The following is a 12,866-nucleotide window of genomic DNA, read 5'->3' on the forward strand; positions in this document are numbered from 1 at the left end:
TACTTTTATGTTTTATTACCTGGTATTTATTGTAAACTGTGTTCACTGCTTTCTTGCAGTTAGTTGGAAGGTTTTTTTCCTTCCGACACATACCCGTGGAAGGTTTGCATCTCTGTTTTCCACACATGATCATAGTGCAGGGAATAAAAATTTGTAGAAAAGGCCCTGCTTTCCTTGTTTATTATTAGTGGACAATTAGATCTCATTGTCAGTAAGAATTGATGGCTGCAGCTTCCAGATTATTGAGCCTGTGCTAATAAATGCAACAGTTGTTCATAATTTGGTGGTAAATGACCTTTAAATGTAGATGTTTACAGAGGCTGTCCTTGGGGAACAATTTAACTTCCAAATGACACCCATGAGTACTTGTTATCATTTAAATATGCTTCCTTTTGTCAATAACAGAATAACAAATACTGGTTAGATTTCTAATGTTGATTCAGATACCAGGGAACCTGCTGAATAAATTAGTGTACATTTGATTTATATTGACCAAAATTTTTTACATTGCTGTGTTACAGGTCAAGGTGACATGCATTTAAATGCATTGTAGAGCAGAGGTCATGCTTGAGTGACACGAATGCTTACACTGTTTTTAATTAACTTTTAAATATTATCCTAAAATTCCTTCTCAAATACCAATTATTAGGAGCAGGAGTGAAATTAACTTAGTAGAGAGAAACCTTATTTTAAAAGTCAATAATCTTGATCTTTCCCATAAAAATTACTGGAGTAAGTTATTGATACATTTTATCTTTTAATTCGTAAAGAAATCAGATGTGCTTTTTCCATCGTAGAGTCTGAATTCATTGTCTGTGGGTTTTACATGGATACGTTTGCAGAAATAACCTGAGGTAGTGTTGAAGATAAATTTTGCAAAGTAATGAACAGAGTCTTAGGTAGTGCAGGAAGTACTTTATCAGGGAAATGCATTTTCTTAGTGCTATGAACTTTTTCGTTCATGTTGTCATGTGTATGTGGACGGGGGATGATTTGCAGGGTGTAGATGTGAATGAATTTTGTCAGCCATTCATTTGTAGTCCAAAGTAGTGTGTGTTTTACGGAAGCTTTAATCAACACCCCATTTGCCCTTTGAGAGGCTCTTTTCACAATGAATGCTGCTGCTTTGTATATAAATATTGTTGGATCCAAAGCATTTTGCTATCAGTGTAGAATTTATTTCATTTATGACTCACGCAAGAAGGTTTACATACTTCAGAAGCTTAGAACTGAAAGGCACAAAGGATTTTGTTTGGTTTTGTTTTAAACCATGAAGATCTTTGTAGTTAATCAAGAGTGTGCTTTGGGAATTCAGGATAATTCTGAGCTTTGCCTCTCCGGAAGCTGCATGTCATCAGAAGGCAGGAGAAAGCTCCTCTCCATGAAAACGTTGCATCCAGAGGAACGTTTTCACTCCCCTCCAAAGCCATAAAGGACATTTACTCAGCCTGCAGTGAATGGCATTGGAGCTGGCTTATCAGTTTAGTTTCAGCCACAGTGTGGGTCCTTAGCCGGTAGCTTTGTTACTAAATTTCGATGTACCCAGAGCAGCGTTCACCCCAGATTGCCCAGAAGGGCAAAAGGAGTGACAGTGTTGAAAACAGTAGTAAGAGAGAAAAGGAAGTGGAGATATTAAAATTGAAAGTGGCAGGAGAATGACAAATGCTGCGCGTGCCCAGGAGATGAATCACTCAGTAGTGGGAATGCTTCTGAAGGACGCAGACGGAGTCACGTAGCATTTCTCTGAAGTGGGCCTTCCCCTAAGAGGTGGTTGATGAGTGGAAAGACTTCGGGGTGGCAGCCTGATGCCAGGGAGGAGGCAGGGAGTTGGGGAAAACAGGCTGATTGTGGATGTGATGGTGCCCCTGGTGGGTGGCCCTTTGGAACTCTGTCCAAATCAGGGCTTGGCTTCTGCTGCAAATGATGAGCTGCTAAGGCTGCGGCGCCCAGCCCCTGCTGCACGCTCGTATCACCTGGCTCCCTCCCTCAGGGGGTCTGTGGTTCTGGAATATGGACTGAGCGTGAGAAGTTTTAAAAGCTCCCTGGGTGATTCTAATGAGCGGTAGAAATAGAGCACTCTTCTAAAAAAGTCCCCGAGATGCTGGTGGAGATCATTAAAGCGGGTTACTTGTCCCAGTACATCTTAAGAGGGTAAGTCCGTGTTTCTTGGGACGGATTACATATACAGAGTTTTCAGACTCTCCGCCCAGAGATCCTCATGTACCTGGGGCTCCAGCTTTGGTACGGTTTAAAAGCTCTCCAATTGATTTTGGTTTGTAGCCACACCTGCAAGTTATGGAGTATGTGACTTGCTGTGTTCTGAAAAAGACGCCCAAAGGAGAAATGTTAGCTTCGTGTGAAGCTTTGAAGGACCGGTTCACATGGTGACCCAGCAGAAGTGCATCTCGGACCGAGGGCGTCAGCCACCCTGTGTCTTCACCGTCCCTCAGCTTTGGAGCCGGACAGACTTGCTTCCACATTCTAGGTGTGCTGCTGGCCAGGGCACGTGTGCTGTCATCAGCCTCCCTCGGCCTCATTTCCCTAAAACACTTCCCTCCTTTCTCTCTGAAAGCGTCCTTGTGAGTTCTGGGCACAGGGTAGGAACTGGCCATGTGGGCAGCTCTTGTTAGTTTTAGTCCTTTTTTTTTTTTTTTTTTTTAAAGAAGCCTCTACACCCAATGTGGAGCTTGAACTTACAACCCCAAGATCAGAAGTCACATGGGTAATGGACTGAGCCAGCCAGGTGCCCCATTTCTCATACTTTTAATTAAATCCTTGACAGTACGGGTCAAATGTCAGGATCTATTTACCTTCCTTTCATGTACTATGAAAATTTTTTTCCTTTTCTCTCACTTTTGAATAATTTCATATTTAATGCACTGCTTTAAAGGAATTCTTTTTATTTTTTTNGATCTTGTTGAGGATTTTTGCATCTGTATTCATCAAGGATATTGGCCTGTAGTTCTCTTTTTTTGCTGGATCTCTGTCTGGCTTGGGATTCAGAGTGATGCTGGCTTCATAAAATGAGTCCGGGAGTTTTCCTTCAATTTCTATTTTTTGGAATAAAAGAATTCTTTTTAAAAAGTAATATCAAAAGATCCTTGCAGGGCTTTCATATTAGAGGATGACATTTACAGGGTCCTCGTCACCTCGTCTGTAAGAACACATGAAGAGTGCTGAAGGTATGATTAAACATCCAGTTATTGACAACTGTTTATCGATCACAGAACCCATGGGTAAGTTCCAGCTACTCGTCTTCGCTTTAGATGCTTAACAGTGTTCTCAGGTAAAACTTTGAATTGGTTTTCTACATTCTGCAAGTATAAAGTCTTCTTAGAAGAGGCCAGACAATCCTACCGCCATTTATAAGTGCTTGAGTATATGCCACTGGCTTGGCAGTGGGGGTGAGGCCATTCCCTTTCCAGATCCATTCTTGGTGTTTTGCTCGGAACTGAGAGAGACACAGAAAGTGAGAGAGACAGAGGAGAGAGAGCAGGGGGAGGGAGAGAAAGAGACTCCCAAGCAGGCTCCACACTGTCAGCTCATAGCCCGACATGGGGCTCGAACTCACAAATTATGAGACTGTGACTTGAGCCAAAATCGAGAGTCCGACGCTTAACTGACTGAGCCACTCAGGTGCCCCCAGAAGTAAAACTTGTGACTCATCACTGTTCGGCGTTGTTAGGTTTGGTTTTAACCAATGATGTTTTAACCTAGAGTTTTGTGTTTTGAAGCTGGTTTCTACAGTCAGGGTTGGCTCCTTTAGTGAGTTTTGAGTCTAAAAAAGTTCTGTGGCTCTCATCTCTCTTTTTTTTTTTTTNGTCAGACACTTAACTTCCTGAGCTACCCAGGCACCCCGGAGAGAGAGAGAATCTTAAGCAGGCTCCATGCTCTGCACAGAGTCTGACCACACAGCCTGATTGCATGCTCCTGGGACCATGGCCTAAGCTGAAAGCAGGAGTCAGGTGCTCAACCCACTGAGCCACCCAGGCGCCCCTCTGTGGAGCTCATCATTCTGTGGCCCAGAGGATTCTAAATGTGTTTCGGGGAGGCTGGCAGTTTGTTTTATTGGAAGTTTAGTTTAGGGTTTATGTGATCTGCTTCACAGTGGCACATTTGTGTCCTGGGTGCTCTGTGTGGTCTGAAGAGAGGACTGCCCAGGAAAGCCCAGCAGAAATGTCACGTAGGAGCTGTAAAAGATAGCAGTGGCTGAAGGCTGGGAAAGAGCCAGGCATGTGGAGTGTGGGACACAATTTTATCAGCCCCACTATTTACTTATATTTATTCAGCCAGTGGCTCTTGAAGGCCTGCAGTGTACCAGGAACTGTCCTGGGCCCTGGGGATGCCATCATTTCATTATTTTCTCTCCAGGACCCTCAAGACATCCCAAAACTCTCTCTCGCAAAGGGATTCTCCCTATTTTTGAACACAAGGTACACTGGAGCACAGGGTATACAAGGTACACTGGTAATCGTGTCTTGTTCCACGGAGAGCTGAATGTATACATACGGTTGTGTCAATAAGCTTAAAATTGAACTCAATGGGAACTTGAGTTTCCTTGTCTTTAAAATGGGTTAACAGTAGGGGCGCGTGGGTGACTCAGTTAAGTGTCTTCAGCTCACAGTTTGTGAGTTTGAGCCCTGTGTCGTGCTCTGTGCTGACTTCTCAGAGCCTGGAGCCTCCTTCAGATTCTGTGTCTCTGTCTCTCTCTGCCCCTCCCCAACTCATCCTCTGTTTCTCTCTGTCTCAAAAATAAACAAACAAACAAATAAATAATGGGTTAACAGTAGTACCTAACCCACATAGCCATTGCCAAGTACTCAACCGGCAGGATCTTTGCCAAGATTAAATGAAATAGTGCAAATGAGGGGACACCTGGGTGGCTCACTTGGTAAAGCGTCCACCTTCAGCTCAGGTCATGATTTCACAGTTCATGAGTTTGAGCCCCGTGTTGGCCTCTGTGCTGACAGCTCAGAACTGGAGCCTGCTTCGGATTCTGTATTTTCCTCTCTCCCTCTCTCTGTCTCTCTCTCTCTCTGTCTCTCTTTGCCTCTCCTCTGCTTGTGCTCTCTCTCTTTCTCAAAAATAAATGTTAGAAAAAAGAAAAAAAGAAGAAATAGTGCATATGCTATGCTAGCAACGTGTCCGTCTCAGACTATAGTTGGCTCAGTAAATATCACTCCTGTTATTAGGCCTCTCTCTGCATTCACAGCCTCAGCTGAGCCTTTCCCTTTAAGGCCAGGCACTAATACTTAGTCAGGAAACCTATGGGAAAGTCCGGGGGACATCTGGGAGAGGGGACTCTCAATAGGGTGTCTAAGACTTTGGGAGGCAGGGATTGGACTGTAAGTAGATGAAATTGGTCAAGTGGAGAGGAGTGTGGTTAGCTTGTTGTTCTTGGTGTGATACTGAATCGCACAGCTTTACAGCCAGCTCTTGTAGGTCAGGCAGAAGCTGAGGTTATGTTTATTTTGCAAGCTTGACCTCTTTGGGAAGATGTTCTCTGGGAGAGGAAGTGGCAGAGTGGTTGAAGAGTGCACTTCGCTATTGACAACATGCAACTACTTCTTAGCTTTGTGTGTTTGGTGGCCACTGGTTGCTTAAATGCTCTGGGCCTTGGCTCCCTCAGTGGGGGTAATAGTACCTGCTTCGTAACTAATATGGGTTGTTTAAGCAAATAAAATAATGGGGGTAAAGCCGTTAACATATATAGTTAGTTCTGTAGTAGCTAGCGTTGGCATTTGTTTCTGACAACTTACATCTTTACGTTGGATATCTATAGAGAGCTGCCACTGTTAGGGTTGTGTGGGATTTCTGACATGAGTACCGTTGAAACCATAAATTCATCCCTATTCTTCGCTTTACCACCGAAGGAAAACAAAAACACCAAAAATAATGCCTGTCAGTGAAATATTTGATAGGCATTTCAGTATGGAAAAGGGCTTTGGAGTTCATGAAGTTGCGCTAGAGTTTAACCTCTGTTGAGTTTATCCATGAACTGTGTAGAACTGTGTTTTTTGTGCAGTAGACACACCTCGTCAAAACCAGTTAATAATAGGGGTGCCGGGGTGGCTCAGTCCGACTTCGGCTCAGGTTATGATCTCACGGTTCGTGGGTTCGAGCCCCACGTCGGGCTGTGTGCTAACAGCTCAGAGCCTGGATCCTGCCTCGGATTCTGTGTCTCCCTCTCTCTCGGCCCCTCCCCTGCTTGTGCTCTGTCTCTCTCTGTCTCTCTCAAAAATAAATAAGCATCAAAAGCAGCTAATGATAGAGTTTTAGCAAATGAAAAATAGAGTGCTGTGGAAAGAGATTACTGAGAACATGAGAGAGCTCACATATTAAGACCTCATTTTTATGGGGAAAAAGTATAAAAGTTTCATAGACTGCCGATGCAAAGATGCCCTTGTCAAGAAGTCTTTTCTTAGTATTCTGCCATTCTTTGCTTGAGGCTTACACACTCTAGGAGGAGTGCACTACCTCATTCGTAAGATGAGAACTAGCCTTGAGAGCCACAAAGATAAAAAAGTGATGCGGATAAGCAACAGACACCTAGCACAGTGCGAGGCATGGGCTGAAAGGTAGTTGCTGTTATCATTAGGATCTGGAGAGCCGGAAGCGATGGTACGTTCTCGTTTTACATCTGGTGGTGTCGTCTCTGTCTCTGACTTGGGCAATTCTGTTCTCTTACCCATTCCTACTGGCGCTGGGGCCCGCTCTCTCTTGGGTTCACACTGCGTTGTGGGGAGCTGTTTAACCTGCCAGGTGGATTGCCTGGGGTAGACTTGGTGCTCTGGAAATGGCGGTGAAGCCTGGTGTGATTCTGGTGCCGCGCATGGTTGTTCTTGGCCAGAGAACCAGCAGCCCCGAAGACCGGGATCCTACCCGAAAGAGTGCACTTTGCTGTTGATGACATGTAACCACTTCCTCACCTTGTGTGTTTGGGTCGTGAGAGTTCTCTCCTTGCTGGTGCACAAGTGGTTCTGAGGGGAAGGTCACACTGGTAGTGCCCGGTGGGGGTGTTCCAGGGCCTGCTCGAACAGGTCCGGGGAGCGGATTTGAAACATGCACCCCGTTCACTGGGGGTTAACTTAAGCAACCAAAGAGAGTTTTCCAGTAATATCATCAGGCACTAGAGAGGAACTGAAAACAGAAACTCTACTGAGTACAGTGAGTGTTGGCAACTTGAAGAAGTGCCCTGCAGCCTTAAATGTCCAGCAACGTGTAGCGCTAAACCAGGGGAAACATCTTCACATAAAACATGGACACAGAACCAGAAGGGCCAGGAACTGGCTTATTAGATAATAATGGCCAGAAATGGACTTCGACGCTTCTCCTCTGTGATTTGCCTGGTTTTGCTTCCTTCGGCTGCCCTGGGTCAGTGCAAGACCCCTGCCCTGTAAGACGGGGCACAGTGGAGCTGGACATTTTCCACCGCAATTTCTTGTGTGCCATTTTGTATCGAAGCCTTTATAAACAGTCCCATTGGGTTTCTTCAGGGGCCCTGCACACTGTTCTTAATGGATGGGCAGTGTACAGTACTGTCATTTTGAAAGTATGTATTTCTAGTTTTTTAGATTTGGAGGGTTTTGGTCATTTTTTTTAAATGTGTATATATTTTTGAGAGAGAGAGACAGAGTGCAAGCGGGGAAAGGGCAGAGAGAGAGAGGGAGACACAGAACCTGAAGCAGGTTCCAGGCTCTGAGCTGTCAGCGCAGAGCCCGACACGGGGCTCAAACCCATGAGCCATGACATCATGACCTGAGCCGAAGTCAGATGCTTAAGCGACTGAGCCACCCAGGCTCCCCTGGAGGGTTTTTTTTTTTTTTAAAGCAACCTCTGCTTTATGTTACAGATATATTCATTTTTGGGGGGCCATATATAATAACAGGTTATAAAAATGAAGAAATAGTTGTCTTTGAAAGCACAAATATATTTGTGACATACATGGTATGTTAACTAACTTGAATTTAAATAAATTAAGAACTATATCTATATCTATATATTTGTGACATTGTAAGATAGTGAATTTTAAGGAAGAGTTCCATAAGAGACCAATAGGGATTATGAATGATCCTTGGCATGTAACCACTGTGCTCTTAGTCTCCATATACAGTGGAAGCAAAACCTTTACCCATTATAAAGAAGCAAAATTAGGGGTGCCTTGGTGGCTCAGTCAGTTAAGCATCCAACTCTTGATTTTGGCCAAGATCATGATGTCAGGGTCGTGATATTGAGCCCTGCATTGGGCTCTGTGCTGAGCATGGAGCCTGATTAAGGTTCTGTCTCTCTCTCTCTCTCTCTCTCTCTCTCTCTTTCTCTCTCTCTCTCTTTCTCTCCCTCTCCCTCTCCCTTTTTCTCTGCCCCTCTCCCCAACTCATACTCTTGTTCTCTCTTTCTCTCTCTCTCAAAATAAATAAATAAATAAAAAGTATAATTAACATACCTTAGTAAATCAAGTATCTGAACACCTGCTTCGTATTCACGCATATATATTGACAGTATAAGGCCTGATTCCCTCACAGACTTTGCCGTCTAGCACCTGCACCAAATGACAGAGTACTTACAAAGTGGTAATGAATGCTTTCTGGTAACAAATAAAAAATAGTCAATTGCATTGAATGGAGATTTTGAGAATGAGATCAGAAGAGTAAAGTGCCTTCAAGAACTCATGCTTCAGGTGCATTTTGAAGGCTGCGTAGGATTTAGATGAGGAAAGGGTAGGGCTTGTATGAAGGAGCCCAACTCTAGTAGACGTGGGACCATGTAAGTGAACATTGTATGATGGGGGATGGGAAGGGAGAGTACCCTGTGCGGTTGTGGGTGGAGGAGGGAAGTCTTCTGGATACACGGGGCAGAGCCACTGGCACAGGGCCCTGTGGGCGATGGCTTTGTCCTCTCTGTTCCCGGAGCACAGACACTGACCAGTGTGGAAGGGGTCAGCATCCTTTCTGCTTTTGATGAGGAGTGGGGAGAGGAGGGCACGTTCAAGTAGGTGTATCGTCTGTGTTGCTTTGGAGGGAGTGGTGCAGAGGAGAGAATGCCCATCACTGGCATCCGGTGGGTGGGATCCAAAACTCTGAAATCTTTTAACTTTGTGCAGAAATAAACAGGGCTGCACAGCGTGTTTCCGAACTGCTGAGTGACATAGAAGTGAGGCAGTGATGCTGGTGAAGCTTCACTCGGTGGATGGTGGACGGTGGATGGAATGTTTGCACAGGGCGTTGGCTGGAGTCCCCTCTGGCACTGTCGCTGTGGCCTAGGCTGGAGGGATGGGCAGATGACCAGGATGGAGGTGTGGGCCGGGCCCGCGGCACAGGATGGACATGAGGGATTCTGAAGAGAATGTCAGTGGGTTTGGGAAACTGTCTGGAATTGGCAGCTACCAGAAAAGGATAAATAAAAAATAAAAGAATTTAATGGCCTCTGTCTCATCTCTACTTACCTCTCCCTGTGGCACCTCGTACCTGACACCCCTGAACTGCTCCCCCCATCCCTCACTTACTGGGGGTCCCAGGTGCTCATGTCCCTGAGTCTCACATTCTCCTGCCTCTCCTGCGGCCTGAAGCACCTCCTGCTGCCCTACTTGTACTTGACAAGCTTGTGTTTTCTAGTTTCGTTTACTTCCTCCCAGCAGCCAACGCTGTGATTTTCACTGTTGCCTAAGACCCTTCTTCTTACTCCCTTGTCTTCAAGCATGAGGGCCTCCTGGCCGTGCATGAGGTATGGCGGCCACATGGATGTCCCCTCTGTCAGGTGATGTTTGAGGCTCAGCCTGGGTCCGGCTCTTCCTAGACAGTAAGGGCAGAGGGGAGGGAGAGCACACAGCAGCAGGGAGGGTCGGTGACCAGCCCAGCTAAGCCACATCTGCCTCAAGCAAGGATTCCTAGATAATGAGAGAATGTCCTCCTTTGGACCAGGGACAAGAATGGGGTGGGGAGATGGAGATGGGTGGGGAGATGGAGTCCCTGATGTGGGACTGGCTCAGTCCCAGTGACCTCAGGTGAGGTCACTCTGTGGGCAGGAGATTCTAGACCCGGCAGAGCATTGCAAGGAGGTGAGAAGGTGAGGCAGGACCTTGGGGGAGCAGCAGGAAGGGAACTCAAGGTCAGGTAAAGGCTTTTTCTCCCTAAGAACATAGACAGTGAGTGTTTCAAGGTCAAGAAGAGGCAGGGGTGTGAGAAAGGAGAGGGAATGAGTGGGAATGAGGCTTGGGGAGAGGAGGGGACAAACCGGTTCTTAGAGTTACTTGTCCTGGCATGTGACAGATTTGTGTTGAGGATTCAGCCCATGTAACGTTTGGGAATCAGGGATGAGTTTAGAGTAGCGCCATCCAGGGGAAATGGAATGTGAGCCACATGAGGATTTTAAATTTTCTGGTAGCCATATTTAAAAAGGTAAAAAGAAACAGGTGAAATGAACTGTGTTAATATATTTCGTTTAGCCAGGTAAATCAAAGTATTATTTCAACATGTCAGCAATATAAAAATTACTGATGAGACATTTTACTTTTTTTTTTTTTTGGTAGTAATTCCTTAGATCTGGCATGTTTTTTACACTTACAGAACACCTCTCTCGGGACCAGGCACATTTCAGATGCCCATCGGCAACATATGGTGGGTACCACATAGTGGATAACACAGATTTAGGCAAAAGGAGGGGCTCAGTTCACAGCAAAACCTTTAGTGAGGCAGGAATAAAGCTCTCCCCTCAGGGGAACTGAAGTCTCAAGTTTTAGCTTCTGTAGCTACCAGTGAGAATCTTTCTTTTTTTAAGATTTTATTTTGAAGTAATCTCTGCATCCAGTGTGGAGGTCGAACTCAAAACCTTGAGATCAGGAGTTGCATGCTCTGTCAACTGAGCCAGCAGGGTGCCCCGCTGCTGGTGAGAATTTAACCTCACTGTGATTTGTGTGTGTGGTCAGCCTGAGTACACTCTAGACTTGGTTTCGGCTCAGATGAGCTGTATCGTGTCTGTGGTTGACTTGTGCTCATATAGGTGGGGCTATGGAACTAGAAAGGGGCATTGAAGGGGGCTCTAAGTCACTCTTTGGGCTGAATTCCCAGCACCAACATTTACCAGCTGTGAGTCATTGAGTGCATCAGGTACCTTTCTGTGCCTCAGATTCCTGATCTCTAAAATGGGGATAGTAATCACAAACTTTATTATAAGAAATTCTATACTTACCGTCAGAGTTGTTGTAAGAATTAAAAGTGGATGGCTGACCCAGTTATGGCTTAACAAATAAATTTAAAAAACTTTTTTAACATTTTCATTCATTTTTGAGAGACAGAGAGAGAACACTAGCAGGGTAAGGGCAGAGAGAGGGGGAGACACAGAGTCCGAAGCAGGCTCCAAGCTCTGACCTGTCAGCACAGAGCCCCACATGGGGCTATAACCCCTGTGAGGTCATGACCTGAGCTGCAGTTAGACGCTTAACCAACTGAGCCATCCAGGTGCCCCTGCTTAATGAATAAATTTTAAAAGAAGATGTTTAGATGACTTTGAGTCCACGTTCATTATCGTTAGAGATCAAAAAAATATATTTTTCTAGGGATTATAACATTATGATGTATTATTTGAGCTTGTATTTTAACACAAACCTGGCTTCTTTAATCTTGGACTTTACTTTAGAAAAAATATGAAAACACCAAGTTTCACATCTGGTAAATTAAACTGCATGGAGTAATGTTCACCCTGTTATTCTTGAGGCCTGCCTTAGGGTGAGCGTCTTTCCCACAGGGGACAGCACGCTCCAGTCTGAGACTCTGGGGTTTCTCAGATGTGCGCCGTGGACTTGAAGCGGCTCGGTTCCATTGCATCCCAAGCTGGAAAAACTTCTTCATTAAGACTATCTGAATGAAGAGGCTGGTGGCATGGGGTCGGGGACGAGGGAAGGGGGAGCAAGGGACTTGCTGTAGAAACCTGTCACAGCCACCGCTCCCATGCCCTTTATCTGTACGCCAGTGTCCCATTTTTCAAACGAGCGCTTACCTTCACCCCAGCGCTGGAGCTCATCCCTGAGGGACGGTACAGGACCCACCTGCCTGCCTGTGTCCAGCTCAACCCTTCCCATTGGGCTCCCTGTTGACTGTCGCCCATAAAAGTGGGAAATGGGCCTGATTAAAAATGTGAAGTCTGCAGGGCCTCGTTTTATTTATCATATCAGAAAAGAACAATGTTGTGTGGTGTCGTGGTCAAAATAGAAGCCGACCTTGCTTGTTCGCAGAAGCTCAACTCCCGGAGATAAGGGGGGCAAAATAATAGAGTACAGTGGAAGGAGTGGAGTGTAATTATTTGTCGCTTGTCAAGCGAAGCCCTCTCAAGCCCCAGGCGATTCAAATCTGGGAACTCTGCACAATTCTGTAAACTAACCTCAGCCAGCATCAGAGCGATCTCCCCCGGCCCGCAGACAGCCCTGAAATTGCCTCAGTTTGTCATGCACCGAGCGTGCCAGCCTCACACAGTATCATTTGGTTGCAAATGGGCCTGGCCCCCAACCCCCTGAAACACATTCGCTGCTATCTGACTCTTGGTCTGTGATTTGTCATGTCCCGGCTGCTATCAGTGCTCAGTAATTTTAATAGGTTCTGATGGTTTCCTCGTAGAAGCACAGGATGCATCTGGTCTGGGCGTAGGATGTGGGAGAGGCTCTGCTGGCCGAAGACCTCAGGAGTGTGTGCAGAGAACCTGGAGATTCATTTTATTTCATTACAAGTTGGTTTTAGGTTAGAAAGTTGTGTTTGCTGATTTAAAAAAAAAAATCCCTGCACAGTTTAATGGCTGTAACACATACCGCATGTTTTTTTTTTTTTTTATTATAGTTTATGGTCAAGTTGGTTTCCATATAACACCTAGTGCTCATCCCC

General features: G+C 45.5%; 1 protein-coding gene across 1 annotated transcript in view; it reads left to right on the forward strand.

Moving 5' to 3' along the window:
• Positions 1-2,413: 2,413 nt before the first annotated feature.
• The window catches only part of SNX24 (sorting nexin 24), a 139,056-nt gene continuing 128,603 nt past the window's right edge, over positions 2,414-12,866 (forward strand). The window contains exon 1 of the mRNA XM_077753011.1: positions 2,414-2,485. The gene's annotated coding sequence lies outside the window, so the exon portion shown is untranslated. The remainder of the gene's footprint in view (positions 2,486-12,866) is intronic.

Source organism: Crocuta crocuta, unplaced genomic scaffold (genome assembly GCF_008692635.1).
Source record: "Crocuta crocuta isolate KB4526 unplaced genomic scaffold, BGI_CrCroc_1.0 scaffold377, whole genome shotgun sequence".
Lineage (NCBI taxonomy): Eukaryota > Metazoa > Chordata > Mammalia > Carnivora > Hyaenidae > Crocuta > Crocuta crocuta.